Source organism: Onychostoma macrolepis, chromosome 10, assembly GCF_012432095.1.
Source record: "Onychostoma macrolepis isolate SWU-2019 chromosome 10, ASM1243209v1, whole genome shotgun sequence".
Classification (NCBI taxonomy): domain Eukaryota; kingdom Metazoa; phylum Chordata; class Actinopteri; order Cypriniformes; family Cyprinidae; genus Onychostoma; species Onychostoma macrolepis.
This window is the reverse complement of record NC_081164.1, coordinates 6,258,940-6,279,953: the sequence shown is the minus strand read 5'-3', so window position 1 is coordinate 6,279,953 and position 21,014 is coordinate 6,258,940. Positions and strand designations below refer to the sequence as shown.

At 37.7% G+C, this 21,014-nt stretch overlaps 1 protein-coding gene across 7 annotated transcripts in view; it reads right to left on the bottom strand.

Moving 5' to 3' along the window:
* Nucleotides 1-18,916, bottom strand: part of strbp (spermatid perinuclear RNA binding protein) — a 94,493-nt gene extending 75,577 nt beyond the window's left edge. For 2 of the 7 annotated variants that reach the window (XR_009272990.1, XM_058788328.1), the window contains exon 1: nucleotides 17,186-17,368. The gene's annotated coding sequence lies outside the window, so the exon portion shown is untranslated. Of the gene's footprint in view, nucleotides 1-17,185; nucleotides 17,371-18,666; nucleotides 18,686-18,790 lie in introns of those variants that run through there. The other 5 variants (XM_058788329.1, XM_058788330.1, XM_058788331.1 and 2 more) reach the window with 5 other exon arrangements.
* Nucleotides 18,917-21,014: the final 2,098 nt, after the last annotated feature.

Below are 21,014 nucleotides of genomic sequence, written 5' to 3'. Positions count from 1 at the left end.
AAATTACTCGATTAATAGTCAGAATAAATTGACCGATTACTCGATTAACAAAGTAATCAGTCAATCAGAGTCAAGGTTAAAAAATTAAATAAAAATCACAAAATTCAAATGTTTTAATGTGAAAAGTGATTGTAAAGACACTGAATTGTTTTAATAATAGATTAAATTCACAATTTGGAATTATGTGAAAGTATCAAGAATTTTTATTTTTTTACTTTTGATTTTTCCATTACAAGTGTTCAAGATGTCAGAACTGTCACTTCAAGGGGTTACAATGCATGTGACAAAACATAACTGATTTTTTTGATGAACTATCCCTTTTTAAGCTTTGCATTGTCCTAAAGATGAGGAAGTTAATTCAGTTAGTTCAACTTCTTGTTAGCGTGAGAGTTTAAACAACAGCTACTCAAGTCTGGCCTGAACAGCAACAGTGGACCTGAAATCGATAGACACCCCGTCTGAATGGGTCACAAAGAGCTCTCTGTTCACCGTTTAAAAACACGGCCCCCTGCTTAATATAGAGCTCAAACGAGGGCCATTCCAGCTTCAGCCATCCATTAAACAAGCCAACACTCGGCGTCTGGCTCTCATTTGCCCAAGAGCCAAAATATTTACCTTTGCATGTTCTCTCATCCTGCATTGCGTGCCAAAGAAATCGTACACTGGTTTAACACACACAAGTCAGGCAGAAAAGGGGGTGGGTGCAAAATTACGGATATTATGTGACTTGATTACTGAAATAAAGAAAAATTACCAAATTAAAAAGTGATGCAATAGCCACTAGTGAGCGTTAAGGCCATACAGATTACAGCGGTTAATCCAGTCATGTAGGACACATCTGTGATCTAGAAGTTTTTCACCTCGTACAAAAAAAAAAAAAAAAAACCCTCGCACATCTAGATATGCATTGCTCAAAGAAAGCAAGAGTTAGGAACAAAACAAGAGAAAAGGGGGAAGAAAAGCCCCTCTTCCATACATCACTCTTCACACAATCTGGGCCATGCCCAATTATTTTACTCCTGCAGTTACCATGGAGACTGGCTCCCTCCCACTCCCGGGTGTTAAGAGACATTGGAGGACGAGCCTGATGCGCGGTGCAGTTTGTGTTATCACCCCTCTTGTTTTTAACGCAGCTGCTGTCTCTTAACCGCTCCGCTTTACCGGCACAACAGGAAACAGCTGTGAACTCGCTAATAAGCAGAGGATGACTCGGTCAATGCCACCTCATTCCATCAGAAATCCATGAGAAGCTGAGCTCATCTCGAGGTGTATGGAGTGTGACCGACAGTGTTAATGGAAATCATGAAATCTGTTTCATTGTGTCCTGGAATTAACAGACACGCTGCATCGCTGTACCAATGCCTGTAACTTTGAAAGCTACAATTTTACAACGCAAAATTGAGTCAAATATATTCTCTTTAACAGAAAACACTCTTCAAGAACTACAACAAATGGCTTCTTAAGACTACAGCGGACTTCTTCTGGATATTGTGATATCACAAATTCACTCATTTAAAGGGATGCTCCAACCCAAAATAAAAATGTTGTCATTAATCACTTACCCCCATGTCGTTCCAAACCAATAAAAGCTTTGTTCGTCTTCAGAACACAATTTAAGATATTTTGGATGAAAACCGGAAGGTTTGTGACTGTCCCATTGACTGCCAAGTAAATTACACTGCCAAGGCACAGAAAACTATGAAACACATCGTCAAAATACTCCATCTGCCATCAGTGGTTCAATCATAACGTTATGAAGCGATGAGAATACTTTTTGTACGGAAATAAAACAAAAATAATGACTTTATTCAACAATTAGGCACCGTCCAGCCAATCCAGCTTGAATTGGTACGGCAAAGTTGCCACCATCGTTAATATTTAAACTTGTGGTAACAGTAGGAGGCGTGTCATTTCCGGAACACTAAACAATCAGAGCACATTTCTTGTTTCGGAAGGAGGGGTTTCATAGCAACAGAAACTAAACCGGTCATTTGAGACAGACTGGGAGGAGGGGTGCTGCAGTTAGGGATGCACGATAGTATCAGAATGTTATCAGAATTGGCCGATAATGGCTTAAAATGTAAACATCGGTATCGGCCTGATATGAAAAATTATGTTTTATTTACTTAGGGGGTGCTGTTGGCCTACTTGTAAGAAAATGAAAGTAAAATTCAGAAATAGCATTAAGATAGTTGTGTTTCTGATTAAATAAAGCAGTAATCAATGTCATAAAATCACAAGTATGCTTTGATTTAAAGATCAGAACTATAGCTTACACAAATAAAAATCACAAACATGTCACTTGTGAATTCAATAATTTATATGAACAGATTTGTTTAATAGTTGTTTTTTTTTCAAATGGATTATGAAAACAAACAAAAGGAGCTCTAAAAAACGTGAGTAATGGAAAAACATGTTGCCATTTTTTTTTTCAGGGAATATATTTTTACTAACTTGTATTGTTACTAACTACTTTTTCAACTAGGTATTTACATTTGAATGTAATTTGTGTAAATGTATCAGTTGAATTTCCTCATCATTTTTGTCCCAAATAAATGCTGCTGTTATTTTGAAAATAAGTATTTTTCACAACAACATTTATATTTATTTGGCACACACACACACACGCACACAAATGTAAAATATCTTAATTATGGTGACATTATTAGACTTAATTTACATTAAATAAAATCAATAATTAGAAACACGTTCTATTTATGTTTAAATGTATTATTTATTTAGATACATTTATATTTAAAAACACTGACATCAAGATTTAACTACACATTTCGCACCAAAAAGACGGCAAATAAATAAGTGGATTTTTAATTTTTTTAATTTTTTTTTTTTTTTAAATGCATGAATGTTTCAAATAAACAGTTTCACTAAAAAGAAACCAGTTTCTGAATTCTCTAATGCTAACTCTAACGCTACACCGCTACTTGTTGGGAAGATTTATTACGGGAAAAACTATACTTTTACAAAACCAATCAGTTAGTCACACTACAACTTGTTAATTAAGCAGCATCATTCACTATTTTTAGTTATGTATAAAAATGATTATATATATATATATATATATATATATATATATATATATATATAATCATTTTATAAGGCTTCTAGAAAGTGAGAGCGACTGTCTCTACCGGATACATTTTGCATGTTTCCACGACTCTGGTACTTGACACGGGCATTACCAGCAGAAAGCAGGAGATACCTAAAGCCTGTAATCAGCTTAACATTAAAGGCTTATAATCAGTGAGGTCTCTGTGTCCTAAGCCGCCGCTGAGACGCTTCCAAAGCCCGCACAGGACCGGAGGCATCTCAGGCCGCGTGCACACGGTCAAACTATTCTGATTTCTGCGGTGCACTGTTGTTCTGACCAATCGATTTATGCCGTCAGCACTCCACCGTCTGGCTGGGTATTCAAGTTAACAAAGTCGGTTATGTCTTAAATAAATGTAAACAGCCAGGAATAAAGATATAAAAATCGAATGCGTGTCAAAATATCAAATCTGTGCATTAGGCCTTCCAGTGTAAATGCAGCCCCCGTGACCTCTCGGTGAAAGAGGAGGTTAGTAATAACGATTGAGGTTTACATCAGTTCAGACTTGGATCTCCAGAGACTGCACCATCTACGAATATTGCTGAGAGAGCATCCGCTGACAAAGACAATTTGTTCACGCATGCGAATGTGTGTGCAAGCTCGCTTTTGCATGTGTGCTTATTGTCAGTGCATCTGATCAGTTACACTGCTATCTCGAATCGTCACGTGGAGCAATGTTTGTCACGTTGCAGGATGGCTGACAAAATACCAACACTTTAAAGTGGCATTTGACTCCCATTTACCTCAGAGCCGAGGTGTCTTGTTTTTGTTTTTTTATAGGTAACTAACTAGTCCTTGATCCATTCCCCATTCACCACCACCTCCTCATTCCCATACAAAATAGACAGTGACAAAAGTAAGAAAAGAGGAAAAAGTAAAAGCAAAGACATTGTGAGGACTGCCATTGTTTTATTCTTCTAATATGTAAAAATAACTCCAACCAAAAGGCAAAGTGGGTCAGAGAATTCCCAAGGCAGCGCAGAGAGGCAGCTAGTCGTTTCACGGCAGAAACAGAGCTCAGCCCATCCCAGCTCTAGGCTCACAGACCTGGGCAGCCAAATGAGCACAGAAACACATACATTGGTCATGCCAGCCATTCCTAAAGCTTCATTCAACTGATGTATTACCGTTTAAGGGGGCATATCTAGCTAACATAATTGTATTTCACATGAAGAATAAAAAATAAATAAATAAATCATGTTTTGCTTATTCAATTAAAATTAAGCAATTAAACAATTCTTGACGATTGTCCCAACTTAAAGGGATAGTTCACCCAAAAATGAAAATTCTGTCATTAATTACTCACCCTCATGTTATTTCAAACCCGTAAGACCTTTGTTCATCTTCGGAACACAAATTAAGATATTTTTGATGAAATCCGAGAGCTTTCTGACCCTGCATAGACAGCAACACAACTACCACGTTCAAGACCCAGAAAGGTAATAAAGACATCATTAAGATAGTCCATGTTAGAGGTCTGCGCGGGACTGTTTTTTAAGTCCCGCTCCCGCGAGGTTATATCCCGCACCCACCCGCTCCCGCGATATATTTACTCTTTGTTCACCCGCTGTCCGCTTTGAATAATTTTCTTCCCGACCCGACTGTTCCCGCTAAATTTAGATCTCGTTTCCAGAATCACACATTTAAATTTCCTCTACTGAAAGAAAGACAGATAGGCTAACAAATAAAAGTGTAGGCTGCACAAAACTGTATTTGTTATTTTATTCGTCTTGTCAAGAGTCTTTTGTTGACAGCAAAATGTTAAACGAATTTTGTGTCTTAAGACACGAAATTCTTTAACATTTTGCTGCCAACACAGTAGGAAAAAAAAAGTCACAGAGAAAATAAAAATGTACAAAAATTGTATTCCTTATTTTTATTCGTCTTGTCAGGATACAATTCGTTTAACCTTTACAACACAATAGGAACAAGTGTCGCAGAGGGAAACAAAATGTAGGTTGTACAAAAATGGCCTATTATAATTTTATTCGTCTTGCCAAAATACTAAATTCGTTTAACATCTTGCTGTAAACACAGTAGCCTAGGAAAAGTGTCGTGGAAGAAAAATAAATAAATAAATTCGACATCTGTCATTTAAAATTATAGGCTAAGCAAAATATAAACAAAACCGAGTTGAGCGTTCTTCAAGGACAGCGCATCCACACTTTGCTCCATCTTTATTCTGCTCTGTCACTCATCGACAACCTGCCTGTTCTGTCTGCGGGCCGTATATTCACCACTGGTAGGCATTGTTATGCACATCCTGCGCACAGACCTCGCAAATAAAACAAAGCACTGGTTCATGCGTGCAGTGCGTGCATAACAGTCTAGTGCAGGCTGTACCGGTGCTTGAATAAAGTGCAGATATGCTGTTCTGAAAAGACGTCGGGAACGGGATATTGTTAGACCGCCCGCTCCCGTTCAAACTGCACCAGAGTTACCGACCGCAACCGCGTTTTATTCGGGAATTTAATCCCGCGTCTCAAGAAATCTGGTCGGGACAGCCACGGGAATGCAGACCTCTAGTCCATGTAACAGTGGTTCAACTGTAATTTTATGTAGCTACAAAAATACTTTTTGTGCATGAAAAAAACAACAAAAATAACGACTTTATTCAACAATTTCTTCACTTCTGTGTCAGTCGACACGTGTTAGAGAGAGTACCACGACACGTGTGCGTATACCTCTGCTTGAAAACAAAGCGCAGTGCATCCAGATTCTACATCAGAATGCCGGCTCCTTCAACAGAAACATCGCACATGTATTTTTTTTTTGTGCACAAATAGCATTCTCGTAGCTTGATAAAATTAAGGATGAACCACTGATGTCACATGGACTATTTTAACGATGTCCTTATTAATTTTCTGGGCCTTGAACGTGTCAGTTGTGTTGCTGTCTGTCTATGGAGGGTCAGAAACCTCTCGGATTATATTAAAAATATCTTCTGAAGAGGAACGAAGGTCTTACGGCTGTGGAACAACATGAGGGTGATGACAATTTTCATTTTTGGGTGAATTAACTTAAAAATGTGCAATTCACTTACAGAAAGTGTACTTAAAAGTTGTAACTAAATTATAAATTTTTGCTGGCATTAATTGAAACAGGGCAGGGACTTTCTAGTTCCCATCATGCTCTGCATCGGACTGGATGGGGAAAGTAAATGTTAAAATGAAGAGATATCTTGTGTGTGTTTTAGCAGGATGAAAAAGGGAACTCAGTGTTTAATGTTCTTTTGGGATTACAAACAGTTTCTATTATATTGGCATTTTGGGGATTACTATTGTGCTGAAGAGTGAAGCTTGTACTTAAAGATGGTAGTATAAAGATTACACTGTATGTTGCTTTAATCAATAAGCAATTACTGTGCAAATCCCATCACAACACATTTAGTATGTTAGTGTGGCTCTTGCTTGCTAGTAATGAACGAAGATTTAGTTTTAGTTAATTTGACATCTCATTTTATGCATGGCAATTTCATGTTAAGAAAACTTATTTACAACTGAATCAAATTCAGCAAAGCCAAAGACTTAATAAATGTATAAACTAACATGAAAACATATTCAAGTTTGAGGGGACTAATTTAAGATTTAGCCTAAATGAACTAAAACTGTTTATGGCAGCTACGGATCTGGGTATCCACAAAAGCTGCCATCACATTGTTAAATCCTCTGCTCACCGCGAACCCAAAAGAATGGCTAACATGCGTATTTACCCTCTTAAATCAATTACAGGTGCAATAACAGAACTGCTGTTTATCTTGGCATTGCTGTTCACATCCAGCATGTTTGTTTATTTCCCTGAGAGTGACAGGCAGTTGAAGACTCTGCTCTGGTCCATAAATAGACAAGAGACTAGGAGCGGGTCAAAATTAGCAGCAGCTGACAAGCTATCCACTGTGACGCAATCAGGGTTCGACCTGGAAAAATGAAGGGCTGCAGCCAGGTTTACTGCTCTACATACAGTAAGCCTCCAGATGATTTAACATGCTAACAAAGCTAACCTGGCTACTGCCACCCACATTAAGTCTGATCAGTGAATACTAATCAGAAGAGACTTAAAAAGTAATCCAGCCAGGATATAACACATCCACCGCACAGATTAAAGGGTGTGCCTGTGGGGTCAGTCAGGTTCAGAGCGACCTATGCATATATAGTAGGAATGTACACATACATCTTATGGAAAAAAAAAAGAAACCAGCAAATGGTGTTTCTCTGTGTAAAGATGTAATTTACCACAGATAACACAATCATTAGATCCCTGTTGTTAGGGAGCACCCCTAGAGTCTTATGGGAGAGAGACATTCTGATCTCCTGATATAGAGAGAGAGAGAGAGAGAGAGAGAGAGAGAGAGAGGCAAGACTTGCCAATTCAGCCTAGATTTACAGTGTAACAACTGCAGTATTGCTGAGGAAGAGACACGGCTGTATCAATACATGGGACATGGAAAGAAGAGTATACACCTTAAATAGTTCAGATGGACAGAAATGTACAAGATCCATTTTGAGCAGGGTTGTCCAGTCCTGCTCCTGGTGGGCCAATGTCCTGCAAAATTCAGCTCCAAAACATCTCCCTGGAAGTTTCAAGTACTCTTGGTGACCTTTATAAGCTGGTTCAGGTGTGTTTATTTAGGGTTAGAGCTCTACACTGTAAAAGAAAAAAATAATAATAATTGAGTCAACTTAAAATTTTAAGGCAACCAGCTTCAGCAGATTCTTGAGTTTTCTCAACTTGTTATTTTACACCCCTGATTTTGAGAGGGGCTGTGTTTCCATTACCCTTCAAATTGCAAAAACTGAAATTACGAATTGAAAATATACCCAATGGAAACATGTCAATTTCACAAAAACTCTAATATATCACAAAAAAATGCATGAGGTGTTTTTTTCAGGCAATTCAAAAAAAAGGAGTATTTCCTAGTCAATGTTATACCAGCCACATTTCAGAAGTGTCCCAGAAGTAGCTCTCCGTGTTGCCTTGATAACCTACATGACCACTGTGTCTAATTGACAGTGGATCATTCCCAAAGGTAACTGTGATGCTGCTTCTTCAACTTTGTCACTCATGTCAGCAGAAATCGGCAACTGTCATTGAAAACAATTTCTTTAAAATCATCAATGCAATCATTAGAAGCCATCAAGTAGAAAGGTGCTAGTAGGTGATCAAAACTAAACGGCAGTATCCAACTGTATCAAATGACATATCACCTTCTGCACTCCCATTGGTAGTTAACAGCACTGAATCTGGGCCCTATGAAAACTTTTATTTTTTAAATTTTATTAATCAAAAGCATCTCTAATTAACTGATTTAATAAAAACAATACATTTTTTTTCCTGGTAAATAAATGAATGCATAAAACATTCATTTAGCTTTAATCAGTTGGCTAACAAAGTGCTGCACAACATAGGTTTATGGTTAAAACATTGAAGAAATTTTAATGATTATTCCTTGTTTTAATAATAATTTTGTTATTAGTAGTACTATTATATTGAGTAATATATTCCTTTCACAATTTATTCAAGTTATTCATATTTAAACAGTCATTTGCTGCTTAATATTTACAGATAATAGTCCATATCTCGTTTTGATTTAAGTGTACTGACCTACTTTTGGTTTATTCATTCAAAATTTGGCAAATTCCGTGACATTCTGCGTTATACAGTAAATTCCATTTTTATGACTGGATTCCGTGATTCTGTCCGCATTTTCCACATACTGGAAATCATAGGGCCCTATGTATCCTTAGAACAGTTACCGTCACTCATGTCGTAGTAAAATTGTCACCTCCCATTGAAATTTAATGACTTGGGGTCACCTTGACATTGCAAATCGCTGTCAGTACCTTCAATTTCCATCCCTCAAGACCCTTAGGCAGCGTTTGGCTCTTGCACTGCCCTCCAGTATCCCAGTTCACCTTGGCCTGAAAACATCCCTGCACAGAGGATCCACTCAAAGACCAGTGTATGCCTGCATATGTGTGAGAGGAAGCCAGTGAGAAATCCCTGGGATGTGTCAAACCCAGGAAAGGAAGAAAAGATATGCAGCACAGGGTGTCCCTTGGCGCAAGGGAGATTTCCAATTACTCACTGCTCCTGAGAGCTTAGCAGGTGGCCACAGCTATGAAGAGCCATGAGAGAGTTAAGAAATACAGTCTCTGAGAATGACACCCTCAGGATGGAAAATGCTTTTTGGAGAAAATCGATATTCAAGAGCCAAAAAAAGGAGTCCAGGTGAGAGATGGAAAGTAGAAATCATTATCGTAATGAAGAGCAGCAGGTGAGACTGTGTTCGGTGAAAAACGCTGGCTGGTGTTAATGAGCACTGTGGATAGTTCAGGCTGGACAGATGTTACAAGAGGTTCGTGATGTCATTAAAGAAGAATCATTTTGTGCATTCTCATTAAACTCACCCTTTTGTCCCTTCATTTTTCATTGACACATCTAAATGTTGTTACTTCAAGGAAGCAATTAAACAATAGGCCTAATTGCTTTATGACTAAGCTAAATGGACCTCACTATTTGCCTTGAGCTTGCTCTAAATCTAAATCTGTCTCGACCTGCGAGTCCAATAACTGTAGTCCAATATTTCATCTTCCAACACAAGTTTCCATCACTCTCCACTTTCGATAGAAAAAAAAAAAAACTATAAAAAAAAATAGGTTAGTGCATATGCTCTACATATATTAAACTGTGATGCTCAAGTGAGTGATGCAGGTTTGATATGTACAAAATACAAATCTTATTTTCCAACCCTACCAATCATTTTCAATCTCCAGAAGCAAAAACTCAAAAAGAACTGTTTAATTTTTTTTTTTAAAAAAGGGCAATTTTGTGTTTAGTTTTTTCGCCCTGCTGTACAGTCTGAAACCAAACCGAACCGTGACGTCAAAACATGTTTGTGTACCATTACATCCCTAGTAAGAATTCGTAAAATTGAGTCAATACAACCAGCTAGATTGGCTTGTGATTTAACATTCAAGCACTCAATGACCATCGCATTTACTGGTTTATTAAAAACAGGCTGCAAGTCATTCAGATATTACTAACAGTTTTTAATAATTAAGTTTTTAATTCTGCCACCTTACAGTGCACACACACACACACTTGCTTCATACTGGAATTTTTGTAATGGGTTGTTATATCACAAATACATCACTGAAAGCCTGGTCTTTATTTATAACTCATCCACTTATGACTTCAACACCCACATGCCACACAAATCCAGAACTGTGCAACATTACCAATTATCCTTAATGAACAGACCGACAGTCATTACAGGGCTTTCAACAGCCACCACGGCTGTTCTGAGAACAGTGAATAAGATCGCTGTCAGATAAGTGCAGTTCTGCCACAAAAGTACAATTCAGAACGAATCACTTCCTACAATTAAGTCTGGCAGCTTAATTCTCACTACCATAACTCACACACAGCACTGCGGGTTAAAAAGAACTACGCAGTACTGTATCATGGCACAAAAGGAACTAACATGGTGGGGCGAACGCAATAACCCTCGCTCGTCTTTATCAATATTCTGCTCACTCGTTTATAGGCTAAACAGAGGGCTCCTTTCATCTGTCTAATAGTGTGGCCGGCAAACACACCAGGCACAGTCTAATTGGTTAATTCTCCAAGGAGGCAAAGGGGTGACGACCATCAAGGCAGAACAAATCAAAGTATCCTACACCCCCTCCTTCTTCCTCTCCATCTACCCTTCCCTTTCTCTTCCATCACTTCGTCACTCATAAAAATCGGCCTGGCGATGCCACCGTGCTGGAAACCTCCCTTATTAAATTACGCACACTATCAGATGGGGAAGCACTCTGCCTTCCAGCCTTTAATTGAATATCTGTATCAACTTTGACAGATTTTTTTGACAAGGAGGTCAAATGGGGATTAATTGCTACATGCAATAACATTCAAGTGACCAGAGCTCTGAAAAAAAACAAAAAAAAACCTAGAAAGCAGCCTACCTAGACAGCAAAAATTAACCATAGTATGTATCCTTAACCATAATGCAATTCTACAATGCACTCCATCAAAAAAAAAAAAAAGCCATTAGTGGCTTTTTGAATCTGTTGTGCTCTAGCTGTTTTTAACGCAAAAGCGTAGATATTTGAGAGTGGGTTTTGGAAGAGATACTGTCACACCATACGAATCTTACAATCTGTAAAATCTTATCAGGCCAATAAAAACACAGGTGTTTGGAGAGCAGCAGTTAGTTTGTCTTACTGATAGAAACAAATGTGCATCCTGAAATACTCTGCTTTTGCTGAATAAGTTTAGACTAAATCCACGGAGGAATTTGTGTGTATTTCTGATAGTCCTGATGAGACAGACATTGTCCTTGAAGCCAAGTTCTGCCTCATTCATCACTTCACATTAAAATTAATTTACAGTACCTCACTATTACTACTGTAATTTAAACAAACGCCTAAGTGTTATGCTTTGCAGCAATTCACCCTGCTATGGGCATGAATGATATCTTAAAAATTGCACATCTTTCTTTTACAGCGATGAAACTAATGTGTAATAAAACCAGAAAAAGTTTTACAAAGGCAATGAGCAAGCACAATAAGCATGCACAATCTTGTTAAAATCTCTTAAAAATATCTCCTAAATACATTTTCTTATTCACAGGCTTTTGTTCCAAATAAAGTTATGATCTGCACAGTACGCCTCCAAAATTCAGACATTTTTGCTCACATAAGAAGGATTTAATGTGAGACAATATTTTCCATAAAAGATTAGATTTGGTACAATCAAATACAAGAGGAACTATTCCCAGGTCAACGTTTAATTACTACGTTTGCCAAACTCAATAAATCAAAAGCAGCAGCACATGGCTTCCTATAAACGCTAATCATCTTTGGTTTTAAATACCTTTATAATGCAAAATTGATAATTTTATAGCCTGTGTGGTGCAGATAATGATTTGTTTAGTTCAGAGTGTTTAGAAATGCTGCGGTTTCATTGAATGCATGTATGCGTGTGTCCGTCTTCAGGGAATGGCGACCCACTGTGTGTCTCTCTTTCTCGCTCTCTGACACTCAGATGCCTTACAAGGCCATTCCTTCCCCGTGCCTGTGTTAGATCTGGTTTCTGCTCATCCCTGGATCCATTTCCGCTGCTCCTGTCGCCACATCAGCTGCCTTAAAAACACAAGCGCACGCACATATACACAGACTGTTGACACAGCGCAGGGCACTTTTCCACTGCACACCCCCTCAGGAACTCCAGTCCCAGTGTGCCCTTGCACTCACGACCTAGTGTACACTTGTACCCTTGTGTTTCTGTGTGAATGAATGGCGCAGACGCACGGTTTCATTTACTACACATACTGAAGCATTCGCAGTGTTTTTCTCTCCAGCCTCAATATGAGTACATGAACACAAACAATCTCTAGAATTGCTCTGAGAGTCACTTCATAAGCAGTTTACCATTTCTTTTGAGAAAACCTATCATCACATCATTTACAAACAGAAACTTAAAAGGTCTTCACCGCAACCCGTCAAAATAAAAGTTCAGTTTAACTTGAAGAAACTGTGACAAATATAATCACTTAATGTAATAGTACTATAACTACTTACATTATTTTAAGGAACATTTGCCAGAAAATATTTACCAGAATTTATTTACAAGAAAAATGTAAATACACAACAGTATTTCTAAAATAAATAATAATAATAATAAAAATTTGTAAAATCAATTAATTAGAGATGCTTTTGATTATTAACATTTAATGAAACCATTCAAATGGAATCCAGAAAATAAATGGAAAACACAGAATTTGGTAATAAATAAATAAACTATGACAAGTATTTCATAGGGCCTTAATTTATTTTTTGTTAAAATTTTAATAAATTGCTATTAAATTCTATAATTTTTTTTAATGAATTAGACATGCTTTTTGATATTTAATTTAACCATTAAATCAGAGTCTAGAAAAATCTAAATGGAAAAAATGGGATCCAGAAAATAAATAAAATAGAATTTGGGGAAATAAAATCAAACTGATTTCATAGGGCCCTAAATTACCTAGCAAATTTAGCATGGACCAATGTTTCCTGAGCCTCTATTAGCGCTGCCACTAGATGTAAAGCGCCACAGCAAAATAAATTATTTTACGTTAAAACAATTTGCAACGTTGCAATCTGAATTCTATGCGATAAAAATGTGCTCATGGGGAACCGGGTTCAAGTCCAGCCTGGGTCATATCTTTTACTCACCCCCCTTTTCTGTCAATTCTCCACTATGCTGTCCAAAAATCTAAAAAAAAATAAATAAATAAATCTGCAGCTTTCTTTGTAGTTACTTTGCTGTTTGCTAGATTCTAAATTTGTGCTACACGCCAGTTCTTTTATGGGATTGTTCACCTCTCCTCATTAGTCAGACGGAGTTAAATTCAGCAGCCAAGATGCAACCAAGTCACGTGCCAAATTCAGTTGGCAAAGTGGGACGCAATGCCCATAACTGGTTGTTGTTCAGTTATTGCCAAACCTGTGATAATGTACAATTGATAATGCTGCTCGCAGAAGACCTCAAGTAGAGGGAACCTTGTTTAAAATACTTCTCTTTTTGTAAAAAAGGAGCGCTTCTTCCTTTCTGTTTGGTTCTCCCTTTCTCAAACACTCTCACCAGAAAGGCTGTCTTTGTCATGCAAACAGCAGACAGTAAATCAGATGTCCTGATGGCAGCGGTGGCAGACGGCAGAGGGGTGGATGGTGTCTGGTGCATGGGCTCAGGAGGAGGAAGTGGGCTTTGGCTTGAGTCGAGCTCAAATTCCCCCTCTGTTAGCAATGTCAGCTTTTCCCATCAGCTCAGAGAGCAAGCCAAGAATAGCTCCAATCGGTTAGAGAGCGATGGAGAGAAAAAAAGGTAGAAGAGTGAGAGAACAAGAGATACGGGTGAAGAAACACTTCATCAGGTGGATACCACCTCATTCTGTCAATACCCTGCAAATCTATATTAGGCACTATCTGCATTTTGTGAGATATAGCTACAGGCAATAATGATCTGGGGAAAAAAATTCAATGATATGTTCTCTATAATTTAGTAAGTGAAAACTATATGTTTAACAGATTTATTAAACTATGTTTAACACTGGAAATTAATGGTTTTATAAATAACAAATTACATTAATTCTTTCAGATTCTGACAACTCTTGCAGCTAAAAGGAACACATGTTCATTTATAACGGTTTTGCGGCCATAACTGCAGTATTTTGGCAAGTTACAGAGTTCCCACGCTTTTCAGTTTCCAAGATTTTTCAAATCATTTCTGTATGTGAAATTTTAAGTCATTTCATATAGACTGCAGCTATGTTTAACCCCTTTATTGTTGTCTAAACATGTATTTACTTTATGTTCAAATGTTTGGGGTCAGGTTTTTTTTAAACAAAAGTGACAGTAAAGACATTTACAGTATACTGATGTTGCAAAAGATTTCCACTTCAAATAAATGCTGTTCTTTTGAAAATTATGAAGCAGCACAACTGTTTTCAACATTCATAATCATCAGAAATGTTTCTTGAACAGCAAATCAGTGTATTAGAATGATTTCTGAAGGATCGTGTGACACTGAAGACTGGAGTAATGATGCTGAAAATTCAGCATTGCATCACAGAAATAAATTATTTTTGAAAACATATTCACATGGAAGACAGTTAATTTAAATTACAATAATATTTCACAATTTTACTGTATTTTTGCTCAAATAATAGCCACCTTGCTAAACATAAGAGACTTTTCATTATAAAAATCTGACCACAAACTTTGAGAATAAAAAAACTGCACTAAAAAGACTCCCACGTAAAACTCTAGAAATTAAATGTATTTACCCATATTAAATTAGATTTATTATTAAAGCAGAGAAAGTGTGCTTGAATGCACCTAGAGTCTGTGATATCAGCCAAAAAGGAAGGATGAGGCAGAGCGAGAGCGAGATTACAAAGACAAACAATTTTCTTTTTATTTGCATTAACATGCACCAATGAATCGTGTGCACAACGAGAACAGGAACATGCATTAAGAAATTAAACAAGGTCAGTTTTGATTTAATGTTGATTTTAAGATTAACCTAAGATTGAACAAGGAGGGATGTTAATAAAGCATCAAAGAAAGACGACAAATTCATAACCATGTTTATTTTTCCTCTCCAAATCCCTGCGGACGCCCAGCATGACCTAACGATGCTGAAAAGTCAGCTACATCTGCCACCGTCGGCTCCCTCTGCCCTCAGGACACGCAGCGCACAAAACTCTTTAATGATTATTCAAGCACTAAACCCCTGCAACAGACCGTGAGTCAAATTCAGGCCTTCTGGGAGCTCTACTGGACATAACGGAGAGACGAAGACAAGGAGTGACCAGAGACAGGACACATCCACCCTTTGACCTCCAGAGCATCTGTCATCGCTTCTCTGAGCACCTTCAGGACGATCAAAGATCAGTTTCACCGACTCTTGAGGGGAAAAGGCAAAGGCAGACTGCACAACATCAGTCTCCTATGTCACACTGCACAATAGAAATCTTTAGACTCTATAACCAACATTGTACGGTCAACACAATGAACATCACTAGGTAACACGCATTGCAGTTTATATCTGTGTTTTCATACTTTTGTTTTGGCACAAACAGCTTGGACCCGCACAGAAATGAAAAATAAATAAGTTTCAACTTGTCTCTCTCTCAAGGGAATTCGGTCCTTACAAACAAGTGCAATCTTTCGCATTTCAACCTGAGGCAATATGTGATAGCCACAAGCTATTTTCAGCCAACGTGCCAAGCAATTTCCAAAGCATTTCAGATGCTAGGCTCACAGCAGAGTGTGTCGCTGACAGAGAACAGTGTGTGTGTGTGTGTGTGTGTGTGTGTGTGTGAGAGAGACGGAAGCAAGAGCTGATCGCATGAGGAAACATGCATCACAGTTATGCTCTTTGTTCTTGTGAAAGGAAAGTGGATATTCAGGATTGCACAGATCACACACCAACATGATTATGAGAGTCATAACCTCACTTCATCATACCTATGTAACAAGTTAACCTCAGGTAGTTTCCAAAAAAAGTGTTACTGCAGTTATGAATTGTTATATATATATATATATATATATATATATATGTGTGTTTGTGTGTGCGTGTGTATTCGATTATATTATCTTTATACTTGTATCAATATATTCAGTAATGTCCATTAATTTTTCATTTTCATGTGTTTCCAAGCCTGGAAATTAAAATAAAAAGGATTTTCATGGTCGTGGGAATGCTGTGGTTACTATGGTAAACATTTTATGAAAAACATCAATAGTACATTTTTAGAGCGCATTTAATAACCAAAAAAATAACCAAACAGAGCGGACGATAGTTCCCACAAAACCCACAGGGGTAACATTTGCGCAACTAGTCTATTAAAGTAACTTTTCACTCAATCAATTCCTCGCTCACTCATCGCTTCTCGGATCATACGAGTCAATTATTCCCGAAAAAGACGATATGAGTTCAAAAGAGTCAGAACAGTTTTTGGACCGATTCAGTCCGAATCGCGGGTGAATAGCTCCAAATGCTTATGTGAACCAATTCAAACGATTCATTGGAAAGATCCGGCTCGCTAGAACGACTCGTTCACATCGCCAGTACAGTGTAGATGGGGTGTGAAACTGCGGAAGTCCCTCAACAAGACACCTGCTGCAAGATGATCATCAACCCCGACTAACCGACTCTACATATCGGAGTCTGTTAAAAAAAAATAACGAAACAAACCCACATCTTTAACACATAGCCTACATTCGCCATTGACACGTTAACTTAGACAAATAAAACAACAACGTTATTCTCTTTCTAATAATTCAAAAGAACAACCGTGCAGTTCATAAAACACCATGCAACATGTAACCGCAAACAAGTCTAAATTAGAGGGTGAGAAGCTCTTTATTAGCTCCAGAGAAACAGAAAGTAACTTTTTAAATGAAACTTAACGCAACCGCTGAGCCAAACGAGACTCTCAGGCGCGTTTGTGCGCGGACCTCCCAATCTCGCAGAGGAAAAGCCGCAAACACAAGCTCAGATAGACTCAAAAGCACTACTTACTGGTGAAAGAAGAAATGTTTAATAATCCAAACGTATCCTCAATGTGTACGAGTCGAGGTTCAGACCAATATTGTGGTGTCAGCAGGACTCACACTCCGCCTGCTGCCTCTCACTCACGCGCACCGAGATGAATGAGGAACGCGCAGACGCGTGCACGAGCTCAATTCATTATTCACGCGGAGGACAGTCGACTGTCCTCCGCAAGTTTCCCAACATCGATCTTGTGTGGTTATCACCTCAGTGTCTGTTTTATGTGAAATATTTACGGGATCATTTTAGTAGAGTTTGACTTGTAGGCTACACACACACACACCCACACACACACACACATATATATAGCTATATATATATATAGGCCTATATATATTTAAAAAATCTAAAATGTCTAAATTCCTTTCATTTTTTACAAAATAGTTTTTGGTGAAAATAAATTAATAACAAGTAGTAGGCCTATTAAAAATTCTAATGTTTTCTACAGCCTCACACGTTCTTTTACGAGGGTGCAAATATGACTAAATGTCCCTGGAGTATATTTAAAATATTACATAACAAAACCACTGTATCATTTTCCTAAACACTTTCACTCACACTTTTAATTAGTAAGAAATGGACTGGATGTAATTTCCATATTGATTAGGCTACTCCTGTCACAACAGAGATTTATTTGTGAAATCCATCCACCATCCAACATCCATGTACAGTGTCCATTAGCTACCTAAAAGCAGAATAATACAGATGTTATAAAAAATGTGTGGGATTTTATGAATCGCCAAACATAACTAATTGAATTAAATAGCCTAGAAAAATCAACACTTTTAGTTGTGCCCCAAAGTGCTCAAATTGTGTGAGCCTACTCCATTAAATTCAGTTTAGAACATATTTGTCCATATAAAAATGCACTTTAAGATTAATGAAAACAGGTTTTTATTTTATTTTTTAGAATAATCGCAGATTAATCGAGAATTTAATAATTCCTCAATATAGGTCAAATTTGCCCCAAAGAACACAGGTGGGTGCAGATTTTACAGGAAAATAGAGAGGGTTCATGCAAACAAACCACCGCTTCACACACTGGTCAATGCCACTGGTAGGCTATTGCACAAATTACACAAATGAACACAACCAAAGTTTACGTTGGCTAAGCGTTCCTTCCTTTCCTTCGCCTCAATTAAAACAGTCTCACGTAACAGCTGAGTGTTTGTTTCTCTCCTTCAGCCCCAGATACAGCATACTAAATTATTCAACTACAGCAGATGCACCAGCACAACCTCAATATGCCCAAATGCAGCATCTGAAAGCGCGAGGTGAAGTTAAATGCATGCGCGTGCATGTAATTCCTCCATCTGAAAGCCGATACTAAACCCATCGTCCGAGGAGCGCCAGAGAGCATTAAAAAAAAAAGCCACGACGGCATTTACAGGTAAAATTATGAACCGCTGTAGCTGATGGATGTGCTCGGATCCGCGGATACTGTACATTACCTAATAACAGCAGCACAGATGATGTCCTACATGAGCACATGACACAACGCGATACGCTTTAAACCCATCTGTGCGTCCCTTCCGCACAGCAGGATCTGAAAGGGTCCCGAAGGAGATGAATTACCGTGGTCTCGTTGGCCGTACTCCCCCGCTGGAGCGATATACCTCCAGTCAAGTGTTTCTTTCTCCGGCGGTCTCTCTATCTGCTTTCCAACTGTCTCAAGTATTTGGACCACGGGCGCGTTCACGTCATGATATGCGCGTGCTCTAATTGGAGGGCTGCTGCTCTGCAACAACTGATACAGTGTTACAGTGTTTCACCTGCCAAACTGCTATCTTTCCACTTCATAAGCCTTAAGACTAAGTTTATCTGTGGAAATGATCTAGATAGTTCTACATTTAAAGGCAAAGCCCAGTCCATTTTGTTTTTTTATTTGTTTTGTTATTTATTATTATCAGATATTATCAGCACGTTATTATAGAGATATATTATAGCTTGCTTATTAAGAATGTAGACGTAAACTGAAGTAAAATATGTTCTGAATGTTCTAAACAGATTGAGAGACAGATTCACAGATTGATAGATAGATAGATAGATAGATAGATAGATAGATAGATAGATAGATAGATAGATAGATAGATAGATGCATGGATGGATGGAAACTAAAACATTAATTGTACAACATGTTTTATGTACTTGCAAAGAATTAATTTGGATTTTCAACTGTTAAATGTGACCCTAGACCAACCAGTCATAAGGGTCAATTTTCTGAAATTGAGATTTATATATCATCTAAAAGCTGAATAAATAAACTTTCCATTGATGAAAATCTGGAATCTGAGGGTGCAAAAAAATAAAAATATTGAGAAAATCGCCTTTAAAATTGTTCAAATGAAGTACTTAGCAATGCATATTAAGTTTTGATATATTTATGGTAGGAAATTTACAAAATATCTTCATGGAACATGATCTTTACTTAATATCCTAATGATTTTTGGCATAAAAGAAAAATGGATAATTTTGACCCATACAATGTATTGTTGGCTATTGCTACAAATATACCCATGCTGCTTATGACTGCATGGTTTTGTGGTCCAGAGTCATACATTTGAAACAAGAACTTCAACTTCAATTCAATTAACCACAGTGTATTTCAATTCACAGTTTAAATGACTGAAATTAATTAATGTTAAGACACTTTCATCTTCTTGCAGCTTGCTCAGAGGTCTCAGATTCGCTGTTCTTTTAGTTGCATTGTTGACCATGTAGCACATCTTGTCAAATAGCTATATAACAATCCAGTAAGGTGAGTATGATTGACAAGATGCACAGTGACTTCAATGTTTATCAATCAGCTCCCAGACAAGCGCATGAATCCATTCCATCCAGAGCTCAACTGCATAATGAAATCAAGAGTATGAAAACAGGTATGTGTGCATTGAGAATAAATCAGTGATTGTTCAAGTACGGAAGGCCAGAAGGAATGCAGAGTAGTTCCTTTTGGAAAAACATCTCTTTGGCTGTTTCAAAGCAAGGCTGGTCTCTCCAGTAGAACAACATACCAATGACAGTCTCCACACACACACATGCACACCGCTTACAGTGTTTAAATTCCTGTTCATTTAAAGGGTGTGTTTCTGTGATACTAAGAGTCTCTGCTTACGCACAAGAACAAAAGAGCATACTGTCCTATATGGACAAAGACTTCTCTAAAAATACAGACACACAAACACAGCGGGATTTCATAGAATAAAATTAAACATAATATAACTCTCTATTAAACAGACACCCCTCCCCTCTAGAATAACATAATGCCCCCAGTCATCTATATAAGAGGTGACATAATCTAATAAGCATGCATGTTTTTGCATAAATGCATAAATTAGTGAGCTTCAACCTGCAATATTATAATTTGATTACACCAGATCCTCCCTCTGCGGTTTCTAAACTCAGCCTCATAATGTACTATGCGATAAAATGGAGACAACGAGTACCCAAATTATAGCTACCACTATCCTTCCACAAAAATGGAATGATGTAAAAATGATAAGAAGGAATATTCCCAGGATTTTGCCAAGCAGAATATGCTCCTGGAACAACATTCCCATGAACCAGATTTTAAAATCAGATTTTATTCCTTTCACTATCTTCAATATCTGATTGGATGACAATGTTGCTGGTAGCTTAGTGGTTACAAACTGGTACTAGTAGTAACCCATGCAAACTGGTCCTCTTGTAAGCTGCTTTGGATAATATAGCATTAGATAATAATCATCTCACAGTTATTACAAGCAGTGTGCATCAAGGTTTGAATGATTTTTCATTGGTTCCGCCCCCAACACAGTCT